The following is a 20617-nucleotide window of genomic DNA, read 5'->3' on the forward strand; positions in this document are numbered from 1 at the left end:
AAGCCTTTGTTAAGGTTTTTAAATATCACTATGATTCAGATATCAAGATAGGCATGCATGGTAGTGACTGAGAACAGAATGTGAGTGTCTCTCAAAGTTTATTTTGACAGTCTTAACTGGTACTCACAGTCCTGGCAAAACTGACATAATGAAAACATAGCCAGCGAGAGCATTTTATCAACAAATCTAGAAGCAGGATGTTATTTGTAATATATGTGAGAGGGCTGTATTGCAGATGTTGATGTTTTCTAAATCTCAGTGCATAGCTGCAGATGCCTTCTGACTACAGACATTTATCTTTCTGCATGTGTGCATGGGAATGGGGAGAAGAAGCAGTTATTACAGCTCTGAAGAGTACTAAGAGTTTTATAACCCTTTTAGTCAGATGAGCTACACCTATTGTGACAGCCATTTTGAAAGAAAAATAAGATAAAGTTGTTTTTGTTTGGTTTTTTCTTTTATTCATAGGGCTAACAATTTGCCTATATGTCTACCAATCTCTGATAATTTATTTCATAATGAGAAATTCCCAGTCATAAAATAAAGTCATTAAACCACCAAATAAATAAATAACATATAGTGAAAATAATATATATTAATTCCTGTCCTGAATAATTTACATTGAATGTTTTTAAATGCCCATTTTCTAAAATTTTGTTTGCTATATTGAAGAGTTTTATTCTCAATTCAGAATGCAATTGAGGGTGTACATAAACATATAATTTAGTTCCATGAATTCAGAGGTACTGAAAGCCTGATCTGAAATCTATTGAAGTTAATTAAACCTTTTCTATCTTCACTTAGAAATTAAAACAATTTTGTACACTAAGTAATTAGTTAGAGTATTTAAAAACAAAATTTGAAACTAGTGTTATTAATTAAATTGAGGCTTTGAAATCAGTTAAAAATATTTAACTCCAACTGCAATTAATGCAGAAACTTAAAACAGAGTTTCTCATCAACTCAAGTATGAGAAAATGCTTATGAGCTGGTTTTCATAATAGAATCCTTTCTCTGTATTTACCAATTATTTTTGTTATAATGTTCTTCAGGAATGAAGAAAATATCTCTCATGGTATTTTCTTCAAACATTGTAACAGGTAGAAAAGAAAAAAATCAATCAAACAAAATGACACAAATAACAGAAGGAAGAAAAAAAACCCAAACCATGGGGGTCATTCCAATGTATTACTGGGATGTGTTTTTCTAACTCCTTCATGAGTAGTGCTATGGGTTGCTGTAGTCCTAAGGGTTTCTGTTGACATTTAATTATTTTTATTCTTTTTTTTTGCTATGGATTCTATACTTTTGCTATGGATTCTATACTTTGCTCAGGTATAAGTGCACAGGATCATGGACATCAGAAGTGCCTCTGAATTGTCAACATTAGATTTGCGTTCTGCTGCCGTAGGGGAATCAGATCCAGCAATATTAGCATCCCTTGCCTGCACTCCATAGGAAAACAGAGTTGGGAGGGGCACTCTTTGCTGGCTTAAGAACAGGCTGGATGGCCAGGCCCAGAGTGTGGTGGTGAATGGTCCTGCACTCATTTGGTGCCTGGTCACTAGTGGTGTTCCTCAGGGCTCAGTGTTAGAATCAGTCCTGTTTATTGTCTTTATAGATGATCTGGGTGACGAGGGGATCAAAGACACCCCCACTAAGTACACAGGCAACATTAATTTGTGTGTGACTGTCAATCTGCTGGAAGGTAGGAAGGCTCTGCAGAGGAATCTGGAAAAGCTGAACCAAGGGGCTGAGACCAAGAATATGAGGTTCAACAAGAGCAAATACCGGGTCCTACACTTTGGACAAAACAACCCCATGCACCACTATAGGCTGGGGCAGAGTGGCTGGAAAGCTGCCCAGCAGAAAAGGACGTCAGGGTGCTGAACATGAGCCATCAGTGTGCTCAGGTGATGAAGAAGTCCAATGGCATCCCAGCCTGTGTCAGAAATAGTGTGGCCAAAAGGACCAGAATAGTGATTATCTCCCTGCATGCACCCCTGGTGAGGCTATACCTTGAATGTTGTGTCCAGTTTTGGGCCTCTTAATTCAGGAAGGACACTACGGTGCTGGGGTGTGTCCAGAGCAAGGCAAAGGAGATGGTGAAGTGTTTGGAGCACAAGTCCTGTGAGGAGCAGCTGAAGGAGCTGGGCTTGTTTAGTGGGGAGAAAAGGAGATCTTCAAGGAAGGCCTTATTGCTTTCTGCAAGTTCCTGAAAGGTTGTAGCCAGGTGGGGGTCAGTCTCTTCTGCCAGGCAACAGCAACAGGACCAGAGGACTAATCCTCAAGGTGTGCTAGGGGAGGTTTATGTTGAACATTAGGAGGAATTTCTTCACAGAAAGGGTGATTAAACATTGAAATAGGCTGCCCAGAGAGGTGGTGGAGTCCCCATCCCTGGAGGTATTTAAGGAAAGACTTAGCGCCATAATCTAGTTGACATGATGTTCAGTAAAAAGTTGGACTCAATGACCTCTGGTCCTTTCCAGACTAATTGATTCTGTGATCCCCTAAAAACCAAACACAGAGACCAGCAGAGACAAAAATGACCTTTTAACTGGAGACTTCTGTCCTTGACAACAGATTAGCAAGATAGACAACAGAGAGCAAGACCATGCAAGCTTTTGCTAGTATGTATAGATTCAACTGACTCCCTTCAACCTGGACTGTGATGGAATCAGTCTTACCTGGTTGAACAATTTTTATCACTTGGAGTTGTATTTGTGTGTCCTTGAAGTGTTACATTTCTCTGTCGTGCTTACATGTTACTTCTTTTAAGTCCAGCGCTCACCAGCTGCTGCAGGATGCCAGTGTCTTCTATCCTAGATGTGTGATCAGCCCAGTGCAGCCTTTTTATAATGATCATGGCTACAGTCCCTGGAACATAACTGTGCTCTGAAACTTTTTTATTGAAAATTTTATCCTGCCATCTGATGCACAATATGGTCCACAGATGGTGCAGATGACATTTGTCTAGGAGTCATGTATGTCGTCACTAGCCCATGTCTTCAAACCATTCAGCAAATTGGATAACAGAGCTGCTTCATAGACTTTTAATGTGACCTACCAATAAATGTTGAGCTGCTGTTTGACCTCAGAGTAGCCCGCATCCACAGCCTCATGGTGCAGTACAAAAAGCAGTACTTTTTCTTAATATTTTTAGAATAAAAACAGAATTGTAGAAGAATGGAGGATATATTACTGATTTCTTCTAAAGGTTTTTTTTTTTTTTAAGTCTAGTTTCCATTGTTCTAAACTGGAAGCATTCCAGTTGCTGACACGTGTCTGTTAAGAGTCAATACTTCTCAGTTTATAGTTCACTTATGTTTCTTATTTATTGCTATAAATAGCTATGTTGCTCATGGAAGGGCCAGACTTTGATCACAGCAGGCAGCAGGGAGTTAAATGTCTTATGAATCTGAGTGTACAGATAAACAAGTAATCTGATGCTCACAGGAGATCTGCTGATATATAACAACTATATGAGACTAAGCTTATAGAGTTTGTCACTCACATTCCTATTGTTCAGGACAACTAAGAATAAAAAGGGAAAATTTAAAACAAAACAAAACAAAAAAAACCCACCACATCTGCTAACTGATCAGATTTCCCCTCTTTGTATATGGAGAAAACTCAGAATGTAAATGGAAATTTCATCTCAACAGCAGCTTTTCTTTTTTGTTCCACAGAATCACAGAATGGTTTACATTACCCCACTGAGGGGAGTTATTCCTTTTTATTTGGTTTTTATTTTGTTTTAAATTTAAAAACATGTAAAAGAGTAAAAGAGAGTTCAAATTATGTTGTACTAATGCATTACTGCTATAGAGGGTACATTTTCCCTCCAGATCTACTGTAAATTATACAGTACTAGGCTTTTAACTTTCTCATATGGAGAATTTCTTCTGAGTAGATGTGTTGTCTTCTTCTGGACTATATATATCTCCTTTGTGGTTTTTTTTTTCTCTGTTTATAATCTATTTGTGGATAATCAGAGCTGATTGCTGTTTTAGGTGATGACAGAATTAAATCACATACTTCTTACATCATACTTTTCCTTTTGCAATATTTTCTGGTTTAATATTCCTTTCTTTTAGAAAAAATTAAATACTAAATTACAACGTGAACATATGTTTCCAGTGAGTTTCCCAGGTGTTTAGCCTCAGTGACTACAGTTAATTTGAACCCAGAAATATAGATGAATAATTCAACTGAAATTATTCCTTTTGATGTGTTTTGCCTATAAAACACCTTATCTTTTATTCAATGGATTTCCTCCTCATTTGTCTGCATTTATTACCTTGCAGTGAAGCTCTTGTTTTTTGTTTTCTTCTCAGAGAATGTAGAATAATTCAATGTATTTTATTAAACAGACTTAATGAGTATACGGGGTTAATTAAGTTTGTAATGTTTTTCATACCTGGTTAGTTACTTTGAAAGGTAATATGTTGCTTCCAGTTCTTTCCTTGGATATGACTGTGGAATAGTCTTAACAGTCTGTATGTGTCTCTCAGATGTTGACATCAGGTTGTTTACTGTCTTGTCCACACTGGTAAATAATGCTAGTGCTAGTAATGCCCAGTGTAAGCCTATTTCCAGTCTAACAATGGATCGTTTTTCCATCATCTTAGAGCTTTTTCTCCTAAAGAACACATTATCCACATCATTCCTCATCGTAATCATGACTCCCTGAAGGCTACATAGAAAGTTCACAGTATGGTGTCTTGAAACCCCAGAGGAAATATAGGTACCGGTAGGAGCGGGGAGCTTGGATAGAAACATTTTAGTCACTTTCTATTCTCTGGAAAACTTAAAGTGAGTTTTCAGAAAAAAACGAAGAAACAAGATACTTCCTAAAATGTAAGTTAAATCATTAACCGTTAAATGCAGAACTGTTTCTGCAGTTAAATGCAGAAACCACATTGAGCTCTTTCTCCTTCTGTGGTTGCACAAACAACATTGCAAACTATCCTCTGCATTCTTCTCTCCATTAAATATTGCTATTAATAGTGAGTCTGTTTCTTATAAGTAGTTAATTAAAGTGTTTGTAAACAACATTTCCCTTTCCATTTCTTTCTTATACATTCTCCAAGGATCAAAATCAGCAGTGAGTAAAGGACTTCCAAATACAAATATTTCAAATTAATTTAAACTCTTTCTCTAAGTATGTAACAAGTCTGTTTTTCTCCCTAGTGATTTATTAATTTTAAATATCTCTGTATATAGTTGTTTCCTTCTAATTTTAAAATACCCTCAGAGGCTGTGCCAGAAATTTACAGCACAAATAGAATGTGTTAGAGAGGAACTGTACTGTTAACTGTAAAAGATCACAGGTCATCTACATACATTTAACAAATAAATTTCAGATGCTCTGTATGTGTCAAGAAAAAGCCAGAGCTTAATCACTTAATGGCATGTCTATGTAGACATAAGCAAAGGTCTAGCTGATCCTGCTTTCCTGCTTTAGGGTATTTTGACTGACTCTCTCTGCCAAAATTCTTTAAATGTTATTTTCTAAGCTTTCCTTTCAGAGCAAGGATTAAGTTTTAAAGCTAAAAATACAGCATAGCTGTTCAAAAGTCACAGTCACTGTAGTACTAACTCAGCTTTGTCACAAATTACTGTTGATTTGTTTCTATTTAACTTGTTAATATTACATTAAACAATATAAATGGATTATACCTATTTTTCAAATAATACAACTTCAGGTCTCAAGTTCAATACTATATTTTTGCTCCAGAAACCAAGAAAAATTGCAGCCTTGGAAAATGAAACTCTTGTTTCATAAGACAGGGAGATACTGAAACCTAATCCTTCACAGATTTGCATCTGGTTTTCTCTAAGCCATCTTCCTACATTCCATGTGACAAACCTACAGAACAAAAGATAGCACATCTGGAACTAAGCTTGTGATGGTTGACTATGGAATAGACTTTATGTATCAGCCAGTTTCACATCAAGTTAAGAGAGGTTTCTTGCTTCAGAGAGGGGAGGAGTCCTTAAATTTAAATAAGCTGAAATTATGTTTACTTATAATTGAACATTAATTATATTTCCTAGGTCTCAACAGACTTTCTAAGTGGATTGGAGAGAGAGTTTTTTTCCCAATCATATTTTTGACATCAAGATTTTCAGAGAAGGCTGATACAGTATACATTTAAGCAACCTTCAAGGCTTAGGCAATTCAAATGAGAAAAATTTCAAATGTCTCATCAAGCCACTTTGCCAATTCTTTCATTGAAAGAAGATGATAAAAATCCTGACTCATTTGAGTTTCATTTTTAAGGCAGGTTTCAAAACTATGATTATAGTTTACTGTCATTGCATAATATTTCTAGAGGTTTAGTGATTTGATTTGTGTCTTATTGGGTAAGACTGCTGCATTTTTATATTTATTGACAATTTGGGGTGGTGGTGGTTTTTTATCCCCCCCTCTGTTTGCAGATTCAATATCTGAAGGTTTCTGCAGGGCTTTTGCAGAGGTAGTTTTGAAGGACAGGGGGATTGTGGGGTGGCTTTTCCATGTGGTTGAGTTTTGGTTTATTAGGGTGTTTTGTTTGTTTTCTATAAATAATGGATACGATTTTTAACACTTTCACCCCTGAAAAGACTTTTTCTGTGATTTTAATCTTCTCTTTTGGAGAGAAGTAGATTCACATGAACAAAAATTAATTATATAAATAAAAAATTAAACACCAGTTTGTTTTTGGTATGAAGCAGGTCCATTTTTTTAAATGATTTTTTGAGAGAAAGATCCCAGAAAGTTGCATTACTAGTAGAAATAAGAGGGACAGTTTTATTAGGGTAACTCTTATTTGCACTGACTGCCAAAACATGCTTAATGCCTTGTAGATTTTTATGTTAAAAGATTGCAGTTTAGGAAATGCTGCTACTGAAATGAACTATTCCCAGACCCAAGAAAGGCATTAAAATTTTATTTCCTGTAGGTTGTGTCACAGTGGTCAGTAAATGTTGATACGCTTACCTCACATGACTGTTACAACAAGAATTAAAGGGGTTTTATTGGGCCTGTTCTGACAGCTGGTACATCCCTGAAAATATCCCCTTAAATGAGTCCAGAAAACCCAATCACCCCTGAATGATAAAGGTGCATGATGAAGGCTTCTCTTTCCCTAGTGTGTTTAATCCTTTGTTCTGTCTTTTCCTCTTCATCAGGAATAGAGTTAAAACTAAAGCATGCGTTCAGTCTTACACTGTTGAAAGACATGGAGCCCCAGAAGAGTGCCTGGTTTAACAATTTGGATATTTTTCTCTCTTTTCTGCTTATCTTGTGTACACACACAAACCAACGTGAGACATCCAAGCATGAAATGATCTACAGCTCTGAACTGTAACATTTAATTCACTGGCTTGGGTGGGAGTGAGGCCTTGCTTCCAGGTGAACAAACAGTGTGTTCATTTTACATTCTGTGGTATGTCATAAAATGTTGCAACAGTCCTAGAAGCCAAGATCTGAGCTGCACAATTTGCTGTTCACATGCAGTATATAGGTACTAGGTTTGATTCTTTTGTGAGTAGATTAGAACAAGGATTAATGCTTGATCAATTCAAACATGTACTCCTGATTTTCAGTACAGAAAAAGCCCAAAAAAAACCATCAGGGAAAAAAATACAGGAAAGAAATACAACTGATAAAAAAAAAAATACAACAGAAAAAAAATACAACTGATAGGAATGCTAATTTCTGTTCTGTTCTGCTAAGAACCATACAAATGCTGAGGCTTCAGAAGGGTTAGCAGACTTCTCCAATCCTCTGTGACATCTTCAGTCACAATTCCTATCTAAAAATTACCCTTTTGGGAAAGGAAAACAAAGTAGACCTGTTCAATAGTAAAGTCAAGGGGCTCAGATATTTAGGGAGGCCTGCTCAGGCCTCAGTCAGGTCAACTCCCTGTTTGTCTGCTGTGTCCATCTTCTACAGAGAGCACTGTGAGAGCAGAAGAGTAAAGTGTGGGCTGCATTGCAAAGACATTTTTGTCTCTTTCATAGGGATATAAATCCAGCTCCATGTTTTTGTTTCATGTTGCAGAGAAAGAAGCATTCTCATTTTGATGAGTGACACAGAACTGCATATGCCCTTTTTTTTTTTATGGTATCTATATCAGTTTAAGATTACACATTAGCATGTCTTGTCATAGAATTTTCTTCAATATCTCTAATTTATCCTTAAAATATGATATGGCTCAGTTGCCATAGGTTTGGGAATATATTTTTCCCAGTGAGCTAGGGTGGGTTAAAAACTATTGTTGGTGAACCCTGCTTGTGACCTAAACTGACACTCACAGCAGGAAATATTTGGGATATAATAACTGTCTCAGCAGGACACATGGTCTGGGGCACAAACAGCAGTGCTGAATCACATTGAAGTAACTTAACAAAACTGCAGGGACAAGCAGGAAATCAGAACATTTTTTTCCCCCTTCTGAGATTCATTGCAAAAATTCTGTAACTGAAACTTATGACCTAGCGGGGTAGAACAGGGAGTTTACAACAGCTCTTTTTCAAACAGGAAGTACTTTAATTTCATAAGTGGCAGCACTATGGTTTTCATTGTTGAGGATGAAAGCAGTGTCAGCATTTCTACATTGCAGTAACCCTGACCATAACTTTGTTAGGAAAAGAAGCTGTAAGACTGCTTGCAATGGCAATCATGCAGAGAGACTCTGCAGGAAAACTTCTGGACTTACTCCAGTCATTACACATTTGGAAAGAGCTTCACACAAAGGTATTTTGTGCATGAATAGTCCAGAGGAATAGGTTTCTGGACCAACTGGTGTGTAGCTAATTTTAAAAAGTCAGTTTACCATAACAATTATTTTATGGGCTGTAGAGCAGATCTCATTAAAGTAGGAAGAGAATAATAAATTAAAGGAGAAGCAAGCATTAATACGTCTAATGCTGCCTCTACTTAATAGGAACATTACAAATGGTAATGAGAACACAGTTCATCTTTGTAGGGGATGGTGGTAAATATGGTAAAAATAGACAAGTTTTATATTATCAAGCACAATTTTCTCATGTCATTTCTTCTGTTCTTTTTTAAGCATACTACGTAGCAGCTTTTTTGTATTATATCTTTGTATTACTATTCTGATTACTTTTTCAGATCATTTTTTATCGTATTACTTTCTCCTTTTTAAAAAAGCCTATGTGTAAGTTAGCTATAGTTTTGCCTCTGCTGGAGTTAGGAACATTTCATTCCTATGTTTTCCTTTTTCTCATCTACCTTGTTTTGGTTGTTTTTTTCCTTTTTCTTTAAGTCTCCAAACACCTGGTCTCATCTGCTTGTGTAGAACACATACACGTGCACGTGTGTTGGTACACTCCACACTGCTTAAGCCAATGGATGAAAAGGCAATAAACCCCAAAAATTACACATAGGAGGTTTTTTCTGTGAACCTGAATACACACTTTTCTCCAGTTAGGCTCATAAAGTGGAACCAGTGTCCATACATACTGTAATAATAGGTAAAAATTTAGGGTTCACTCCAATACAATGTAAATGTAGACTGAAGATCATGTGTATCTATTTCCATGTAGCAAATAACTGAATACATCCTTTTTTCCCTAATAAATATATTTCTATAAATTTTTCTATATACACGATGCTGATTATTTAAAATATTAAAGTTTACCTGCTTTGAGCTTTGGTTTTATTTGTTAAATTCATTAAATTTCATTCACTTTTACTTTAAAAAAATGTTAATTTTATATATCATTGTATATAGAAGCCAAAGATTTTTTATGGTGCTTTGTTATTCAAGTTTATTCTTCCAACTTCCACAGTAAGTATCAAAGAATGACAATAGTAGTCAGCAGGAGTTTTCCCATTGACTTCAATAAAATCATACTTAGATTTGAGCTGAGTACATTTGAAAATCTCAACGACTACTGAGCGATTCTGAGAAAAACCACAGGGGTGCCTAAAATTCAACATTTACCATCCAAAAGGGAGAAAACTCTCCTGGAATTTTTTTAGTAATGGTAATAATAACTATTTCTTTCATACTGCTTTTTGGTCAGTCTTGGATCTCACTGCAAAGGAGATTGATACCATACTTCCCACTTCATGGACAGAGAGATGGAGGTAAAGTGAGGGGCTTGTCTTGTTCACCTCAGCATTTGTGCGGGCATTCAGTGCTGTTTGAAGTCCAAGGGGATTTAGGAGAGTTGCGCTCAAACAAAATCAAAACGCTGCTTGGGGAAGCAATCACATGAATCATGAAACACACTTACAACAAGGAAATGGCGTCATGGATTTGTGTAAGTGAAGTGAGTTCCGCAATCATAATAGAACCACTTCCAGTGCCAAGCCTTGGAGCTCAGGCTCAGCAGCAAAGGCTCCTCCATCTGCACTGGCTGCTGCAGGACCTCACAGCAGTGACTGAGGTGAACACTTCTGACTCTTCACAGACTGGTGATAAAAACAACAGAAGTTCTTAACAAGTCTTAAAGTTTGTCTAGTTTTCACTTGAGTTCATACGGGTTTCAGGCACTCTTGGTTTGCTCACGCTTAAGTAGAAAAGTTCAAAAGCAAAAATATGCTGTTCAAGTTGAAATGAAACAGCATCAGCATCATAGTTTTCATGGTTAGGTTGAGGGCAGTGTCAGATCACTACTTTGCACTGACTCTGAATGTATGAAATAAAGACTTGAGCTGAGTTCCAAGCACCCACATTTAGGTTTCTGTTTATCTGTGGTCTGCAGACTTAGTAGTGAAGCTTTCATTATTTCCAGTGTAATCCAGAAAGAAATTCATCTTGGGGCTTAATTCAATTGCCTAATCATAGACCTTGAGCACTAATTTGAGACCTACAGAGATGATCAATAAGGTTTCATAGATTTGCATGTATAAGACAAGACTTACAGGAATCTCACTTCAGCCTGAAATATCAGACAGATGTCAGCCAAAGTATTCTTACAACTCAAGTGGCAGTGGATAGAAATACATGGGTACTGAACTGAGCAGATTATTGACCATAATATGAGTTTATAATTTTAATATATAGACATATAGATACCCTCATTAAAGTTTCTTAATTAAAAATGCAATTTTATCTTCCATAGTGGATACTTTGCATGAGTTTGCAGAAACTGGATTGACAGAAAAGCTCAAGACGTATTCCATAGTTATTTTTTTTACTTTAAGGAACAAAATTAGGGCTGAATCTGCACTTACAATCTAACCAGTTCACCTGAAAAGAACGCAAACTAGAACTCACTATAAAGCAATAGAGTCAATGAGCTAATACAGCTCAGTTCAGTTCCAGAGATCAGCAACTACTGCCATGCTACTTGCCCTATGCAGTCTGCTTTGACTTCCAATGCATTTCCCATAGAGTAAGATACTCCTGTAAATACTATTTTTCATCCCTGTGGGGATTCAGGTAACCAAGGGTATTTCAAACAACAGTATTTGTCTTCTGTTTAGGCAACTGAATTAAATGCCTAATGTTCTAGCTGTGAGGGAAAATAATTAATATTGAAGTCTCAGTTTCTTGAGAAAAGATGTTAGAAATAGCAGAAAATAAAAGGTAGCATATAACAATAAGTATAAATTTATCTAAATCTTTGTTAAGAAGTGTTATAAAAACTATTAAAAACAAATAATGCACAGAGGGTGAAGATATTATTTAGGAAAAATGTGTCTGACCAAAAGACAGAGTAAAAATTTCAAGATGTCAATTGCTTCCTGATCAATAAGCATATATATGGCTTGTAACATATATACTGCAACATTTTAAAGAAAGAAAAGATAAAAATATGCATAAATGAACCCTTGAAATAAAAAGAATGCTTTGATGTAGAATTATTTCAATCTCTTTTTCTTTCTATACCATAGATACTCAAGTCTGAGTAAACAGGTTCGATCCTAATTTATTTTTTGAGGCAGAGGAATAGACACTTTAACAGAGTCAGTAAAGCAGTGTCTTTTAGACATCTGTATTAAGATTAGATGAATCTTGCTTTAGAACTGTTTCTCTTCACTGGGTAAGCTGACAACTTTCTTTTTCTAACTTTCATGAGAAAAAGCAGGTCTCAGACAATGCTGTCACTTGGTATCCTTCATCCAGTAGAGCTGTTATTTGTACAGTCCTGTAGAAATTCTCTCTGTTTTATCTATTTCATATGTAGGAAAGAATCAGTGAAAAACTTGACACTGTAAGTTTAAATTGCCATGAGCATCCCTGAGCATTTCAGACACATATCTTTATCCTCTTAGATGGGGCTGCATCAATAAACAAGTATGTAAGAATCTGAATGAGTGTCAGTCGAATGAACACCAAACTGAGCAAAGTATAAATAATAACAATATAAAAATGAGGATGTTCATTATGGCTTCTAGTAAAGAAAAGCTGCTGACTGGTGAAGTCAACTTTAGGAAAAATGATGTCTACTTCATATGCTTGCAATTTTTCTCTATTATCACCTTTGACTATTGTAAAAAAAACCATTGTAATTACTGAATAAATACAGATGCAACATTTGTCTCCAACAAAACATGTATTTGGCATTGTTCAGAAAAGCAGAGCCCAGAGGAAGATGTATTTGTATCTTCATTGGGGCATCTGGACACTAGAGTGATAAAATATTAAGCCTGTTTAGCTGATAGATGGTAGGGAGAAATGTAAATGGGTGCTTTAGGGGTCGAAAAGGGGAGGACTGGATGCTGTTCCCAATGGCTTCACTGGCAAAGGATGTTATATGCAGAGTGCAGCTTGATTAAGATAAGCAGGCTCTTGAGAATTTGGCTCTTAGATCCATTAACCTTAAATGTACTCTGATACTGACCTAACATTTAAACACTCTGATAGCCTAAAAAAAGAAATAAAGTATTAAAAAAATTATAATTATCATGGGATTTTGTTTTATTGGATTTTTTTGCTTGTTTGATATGATTTTGTTCTGTTTTGATCTGTTTTTTCTTTTTTTTTGTTTTGTTTTGGCTATTTTTGTTGGCTTTTTAAAACATTTTTGTTTGTTTGTTTATTTGCTTGTTTTACTAGAGAACTGATGGTCAAAAGAAGAAACTTTAAAGAAGAAAATGCTACATGGTCTAAATGAAAAGACTGCAATTTTTGATGATGGAGAAAAAAATCAATAGCGAAGTACTAGTTGTCTTCACATGGGCTTGGGTAGCTGGGCAAGATGTCTGGAAAAGAAAATTAATTTGAACTGAAGTTAAAAAAATCACATGTGTAGTTCAAAAATCTATAAGTGGGAAAAAAGGAAATAAAAAAAATCAGTGTCAACTATCTTTGTTCTTCCAATCCCATTTTACAAAATAATCATTTAGTGACATTATTTAATTAGTTTTCAGATATACCTCTCATGTTCTGCTGGAGAAATAATTTATTGGGTTATAAAAGAAAAATATAAGCTTAGTTACACAGATAAAGTCAGAATATTAAATTTTCTAATAAAACTACATACTCATACATAGACATAGCCAATATTGTTGTCATGCTGGATGCACAAAGTATAATTGTCATTTCAAAATACACACTTCTTTCCTTCAACCCTAGGAAAATTTTGTGTGAATAAATGTTAACACATGTTCAATGTCAAAAAATGTCCAAATACTATCATATGCTATTTCTTATAAAGAAAATAAAATCTTATCATCCATATGGTAAAGGATGAACTGGTTACAGATTTCACTGTGGCATGCCTCTTGAGGATTCATTTATTTAAACTGCAAGAAGCGAGTGAAGCTGAATTTCCTTCCTCTATGTTGATTGTGTTTGCTGACCTCTGCTAGGGCCAGAAGTACTGCTGTGAGATGCTGTCACTTCCTTCTCAGCTGTATCTTGGCACTGAGGCTATTGTCCCTTCAGCAGGGATCCCTTGATTCGGTGCAAGATCAGAAGGCATTGCCTGTGCCTGGCATATTTATAAACTAACATATGTGATCCTGAATCTTCCCTGTCCAAGGCAATAGATTGAAAAATAACAGACCTTATCTATTACTACATATATACTTTTTTCTGTCAATAGACTGCTATTTTAAGTCTATTGCTTGATTCATTCATATCCCCTTTTTCAAAATCTTGTTCAAGCTTGATTTAAATACTGCATTTCAATACTGCGATGTGTGGAATGAAGAAAGTATTTCTGCTATGCCTAAACGCTTAATATGTAATAAAATTGACTATACCTTTAGAAAAGTGATGTTTTGATGCATTGCAGTTTGCCTAGCTTACCTTCAAGAAGCATTTTGCTTTCGTTACAAGATAAAATAATGGTAAGGATCCAAGTATAATTCTGCTGTTGGCTAAGATCCTTGAAATGTGTCTGCATGCTATTTATATGTTTAGGTAGTGATTATCAAGATGAAAGTGTACTTGTTTCTAGTCACAGATATTCTTTTTTGCCTTTAATATTAACCTGAAAGCACAATTCAAAATTAGAATTGAGGAGGTTACACTGTGAAATGTTTGTGTAACTTAGCAAGGATTTGATGTGTTCTCAGTTCTATGAATACTTCTCAGTAAAAGTATTATTTAAATTATTCTCAACTAAATAGATTCCTATGTAAAGAAATAAAATTATGATTCATATGGGTATTTTATAGGCCTCAGCAAGGTGAAGGCTTTAGAGCAGATGACATATCCATATTGAGGTTATCAGAAAAAAAAAAAAAGGTAGGCATGATGAACATAAAAAAACACAAGAGAAAGAAAGACCTGATTTGAATGACCCAGACACTAAGTTATTCATTTGATATTCCAGGATTCTAAAGCAGTCTTAAATGGAATAATTGTTCTTTTTTTTTTTGCCACTACAGAAACATTAAAACGTTTCATTAGCTAAGTCTGGAGAATTCCCAGAGAGAATATTGACAGTCAAGAGCCTTTTTTATGTGGAACTGAAAAAGTCTTTTATACTTCAAGAAGTTACCATTGCTTTCTCAGGGTCCAGTTATGATTTTAGATTTTGATCAGAGGAGTTTACACTTCAAGAGGACAAATTGCTGCATAAATCCCCCAGAAGGAAAAAAAAAAAAGACAAACCAAGACAAAGAAACCTCAGATATTATATGTTATCATGGTTTAAATTCACAGTAAAGAAATATGATGCTGACTTTATATAAAAAAAAATTCAATGTTTTTTTGGACTCATATAACTGACTTAATTGAAGCCTCATCTTATTTCAAATTAATGCATAAACAAACTTCCCCTCATTTATGAAGACAATCCTTGAGTCAGTAGCCACACTTAATAGTTAGCATGATGATTTAGTAGTCAGCTGGATGACTTCATTGGTTTATAGTTGAGTCTCAGCTGTTATTTAACTGACAATTCTCAAGACACTTGTGAATTTTCATGTCTAACTTGAACACAGTGGGCTACATCAAAACCACTCTCATGCTTATTTCTGTTGTGCTCCTATTTTAGTAATTAATGCATTCACATTCATACATATAGAACATAGATTTATATATATATACACATGCATATGCATATACATATACATATTTAATTCACATATTCATTTCAGTATTCATATATTCCTCACAGTACATATAATACAATTTTATAAAAAGCATAAATGGCACAGCAAAAACACAGCTATAATATGTGAAGACAAATATGGCATGGCAAATTAGCCTAAAAAATAGACTTGATACTACTGCATGAAATACTTGAAGAGCTGAATTCAAATTATATTTTCTGTCTCAGTCTTGTTTGAATTTACAATAACTTTCTTGGAATAAATCTGCTGGTTACTGTGATTCTAGATACTTAAAATAAGGCAAATCAAAACAAAATTTGACTGTTAAAACATTTATGACTTTTTTTCATTTACCACATTTATTTTAGTTTAGTCTAGTTCTATTGTTGCAGTTTGCTAAGACACAAAACACATAAGAAAGGAAAAAGTACACTTTACACTTTTATTTGTCTATCACACTTCATAATCAAATTTTTAAAAAGTACCAACAAATTAGACTTTTACAATTAAATTGTGAACTAACACTTATTATGAGTACAATATTCACAATTGTCTTTCAGTTTCTTTTTGTTGCACCTCATTATATGTTTGCCCCAAGAAATTAAAATATAGATCTTACTATTCCCATTGTCTATCAAAATGTGAAATATCTTCTTCTAAATTCTAAATACCATAGGCATTAATTTAATAATTGACCACTGTTTTAATGTCATGGATATCAGTAAACTGTAAAATTGTAGGATTATAACTTCCATAGTATTTTTCTTTTTTTGTTTCAGAAATTGCAAGAAATTGCAATTACTTGGTAGATGTATGTTCATGATGAAAGTATGAAGGTAAGGAAAAATATATCACTGTACTTTTCTCTTATTAGCACTTTCTTGTTCAAAAGTTTGCTAATGAGCCCAGAAAAAAAAATAATAAATATTTATGAGGCTATATGCTTTCAACTTTACAGCAAATCTCATTTCCTGAAATATTACAGTAACCAGTCAGGTAACCACTTACCCATTTTCACTTTTGCTTTGTAAAAGAAAGTCCTATTAAAAGCATATACTGTACTTTAAATTGTAGAATTGTTTTTCCCACAGAATTACTGTTTCTAAATCCAAATTGCCAAATTGCTCTATAAGCCTCTTCCAACTGTCTGACTTTTTTTTTTCTTGTTTTTGTTTCTCCTCTATAAATTGGAAAGGATGTGGAATAAATGCATTCCTATTCAAATGAATCTGTTTCTACATAATAAAACAAATGCTGCAATGTGATCCCTTTCAGGCAAACAGCTCAGGAAAGCAACTGCAAGCTTTTTCTTACTTCACTGCTATGCTTTATTGCTGAAGTAAAACACTTCAGGGAGGTATTAAATATGCATGCTATTCTTTTTTCTAATTTTAGTGTGAGAATTACCTTCAGAACTGTGTTTATACAGTATGCAGAATACAGCAGATCTGTGGCAGAGTTAAGAAACCCATGAGGAGGTATCAAAGTTTATGCATCTTACTTCAAATTAAATCTCTGGATCAGCAGGGTATTTTCATCTTATCTTTAATAGAGGCAAGGAGATGGGTTGAAAAATGTCTTAGGTGCCTTGTGCTTCGTTGTCATTTTTATCCTTCCCTCTCTAAAACTAAAGAGATCCATTAAAACTTCATGATAAGCTCTAAAATGTTATTTGCTATCATTTGTTTTTACAGTTCTGTGAGATATTTTGCGTTTTCTAGGAATTTTGGGTTGGAATAATTTTAAGTATAAGCATCAGCTGAAAATACTATGTCTTAGAAAACTGCATTTTTGAGTATTTAAGCTTTCATTTTGGAACTAAACTCTTCAGTCTGAAGTCAATTTATATTTTTCTAGGACTTGGTATTTTCTGGGGTTAATTTACAACAGTCGTCCAAGTTCTTTTTCTAATGTTATATTGACTACTTACTTTTTATTTTAATTTGGAAGATAAAAGTAATATAATCTAAAAAATTAATCTGAAAGTGAGACAATTAATTCAGGTAATTATATAAGCACCTTCTTCAAACTGATTACTTAATTTGAGTACCCTCAAAGTCAGTGGGGGTTAAGGACCTCCTTAAAGATAAATATGTACTAATATGCCTGGGTCTAATGTCTACAATTCCATATTCGGAGGGATGGAACATTCATTTGCTAATTTGATGGCATGGCAGGACTGTGGTGAAACAGGAGCCAGTAAACTCAATGCAACGCAACTCCATGACTTGCTAAAAATGTTTAACTAAGTTGTAGGATACTAATGATTAAGCTTTTGTTTCTAGTCAACTTTGAGAAAATAAATATTTCACTAACCAGTTAAGTGCTCGGAATTGTTGTTATTTTTGTGATAATGCAACAAGAAATACCTCCAATAATCACCAAGTGCAAGTGAATGTCTCATTTGGGCTGAAGGTTCTGCTTACATCTCTGGACATAAAAGCTAAGTGATAAAATACCTAATGGTCATCTCCCTTGAAGGCCTGATCTGAATTCAATTAAAATAATTGGAAAATTTTCTACTGACTTCAATTACCATAGAAGCCTTCTTTTTCAGCTTTTACTTACACAATGTTCCCAGGGGACTCAGTATGGGTTCTATATGGACAAAATCTAGATAAAAAGCGAGTGACTAGGGCAGCAGACTTATTAGAGTAATTGAATGTATTTTCTAATTTTTTCATTACAATAGTCTTTTAGGAGGTGAGATTGTGCATAGATGTTTTCTATCCAAAATGAAAGCAAATACATTTGAAAAAATAATTCTCTTCCATTTTGTCTCTTCATAATGTTGTGTACAGACAGAAGAAGTGGGAATGTGAGAGATACACTAGATGTGAAACAGCATAATCAAATATGGAAGTACCACATGACTGCATTAGTGAGAGTAATGCAGGTTATTTTTAGCATTTATTACCAGAAAAGCAAGATTTATATTCAAATACTTGTAAGGCAGAAGAGGAAATGTTTGTAAAATCTTGGATGAATGCTCTAATTATTTTGTAAATGGTTACGATGATGGAACATTAATTTTGGTTCAATAAATTTTGTCTTTTGTATCTGCTTGTCTTGTGCTTCAGGTGTGTTCCACAAAGTATATCTTCATTTGAACATTAGAATTGGTTGAAAAAAAAGCAATTGTTTCAAGTAAAAATGTCACTAATATTTCACAAATATGAACAATTTTGCTGAATGTTTGAAAACACTTCTATCTGTCTATAGAAATAGTAATAAAATATTCTGGTTTAATAACCAGTAATTGGAAGAGTAGAGCTATGATTATTTTGGACTGAGAGTGGTCTACAAATCTTCCCTTTTCCATGTGATTGAATTCAATCTGGCCTAGGGCTGTGTTAAGTCAAAGCTCTTACTGTGTAAGGACTATTCAGTTGTACACACAGGAATAATCTGTGGTCACAGCCAAAATGAAAATAAAATCCTGACAATAAACAAGATAAAATACACTAATTGTCATTGGTTTGCATTACTGATTAGCTTAAACAAAGAAAAAGGTCATAAAAAAGTGGATTTTATTCTCCACACCTTTGAAAAATATATAAGCAAACAAAGCACAGTCATCAGCATAGTTAATTTAGTACCAATTACATATCCATTATAGAAAAGATGTTTACTATGCTAAAATGAATAATTCTTGGGTTTTATGAGATTAAATTCATTAGAAGACTGGTCACAGGTAAGTCCCTGCATCACAACATTTTTTAAAAGTGAAAGAAGTCTCTCTATGCTATTTATTTAAATATGCTTCTAATTTGTAAGTGATATAAGTATTTGTAAGTCTATAAAATATAGTTTGTATACTAAAATGCATACATATTACAGATGTAGTTTACGTGCATTTATATACAGTCTATGTTTAAATGGTTGTGTGTATTTGCATATGTTATACATGTTTGTGGGATCCCAATGGTAAAAACAGTTGCTAGGCTTCTATATTCAGCCTGATATTTGAAAAAAAATATTGGTTTGCAAACAGGATTCTTTGTGAGTAGGTATCAAAAAGAGATGTAAAAAAAAATCCATTTCTCAAATATGTCAATTATTGACGGGCTACAGAAAACCAAACACAGTCACTATACGTAAACTTTACATCTACTCTGGAAGAATTTGATTATACATATAAATATTTTCATTTAGCAATTAAAAAAATTTAAACTATTATTTTTCTTTTCTGAATGGGACCAGAATTTCTAGAGGTGTGAGGTGTCCTCTTATGGAATTAAAAGCTGGGAAGTAGCTTCTCACCTATTCATATCTTTTGAATTATTTGCAGTGATGACAAAAGAGAGCTATATAATTAGGTCCATTTCATAAACTGATGAGGTTCAGAGACATCTTCAAAATCATTTTATAGCAATACTCATGTAATTCCTAGTGTTTTTCTCCTTTTTTTTTTTTTTGATTGCTATGTGATGTATGGCTTAGATTTTTTTGAAACTACTTGAAGTTTATAGATAACATACACTCTCAAATTCTGTAGGTTACAGGCTTTAGAAGACATCAAGTCTGATTGATCTGCTTCTGTTCATGAGTCACTGTTCTTAAGTGTAAGATGGATTCTTCTTATTTTGTAAGCAAATGTAAATTTTTTTCAGTAGCTAAAGTAAACTCTTCAATATGTCATCTTGACTGATGTCTCATTGTGAAGTCTTTGTTCATTGATTCAGAACCTATCTCAGAATTCAACTTTAAATATATAGTGATAAGATTCAAGTCTGCATCCATATTTGGCCACTTCTTAACCAGGAGTACATTGACTTGAAAAGAATGAAGCAACTAAAGTAGCCAGGGAATTAAGCTGATTTGATTTAAGATAAGCAGAGATTAAAAAAATGTTAGCATTCACAGATTTGCTAAGAGAGAGCAAAAAAGCTGCATGATAATCCCTTGGCTATCACTCAAAGAGGTACATACCAGAGATAGAAACGTAAAGAATCACAGGAAAATTGTATAAGTAGGAGCTAAAAAATACAATGAAGTTAAAACTCAAAGTCTATATGAAAATCAGAAATTTCCAAGTCTTCAATCTGATGTCTTAGACCGTAATTGTATTGAGGAAATGCTATATTAGTGGGATTACATAAATCAAATAGGAAAACAGCATGGGACAACTCTATGCAG

Source organism: Agelaius phoeniceus, chromosome 2, assembly GCF_051311805.1.
Source record: "Agelaius phoeniceus isolate bAgePho1 chromosome 2, bAgePho1.hap1, whole genome shotgun sequence".
Lineage (NCBI taxonomy): Eukaryota > Metazoa > Chordata > Aves > Passeriformes > Icteridae > Agelaius > Agelaius phoeniceus.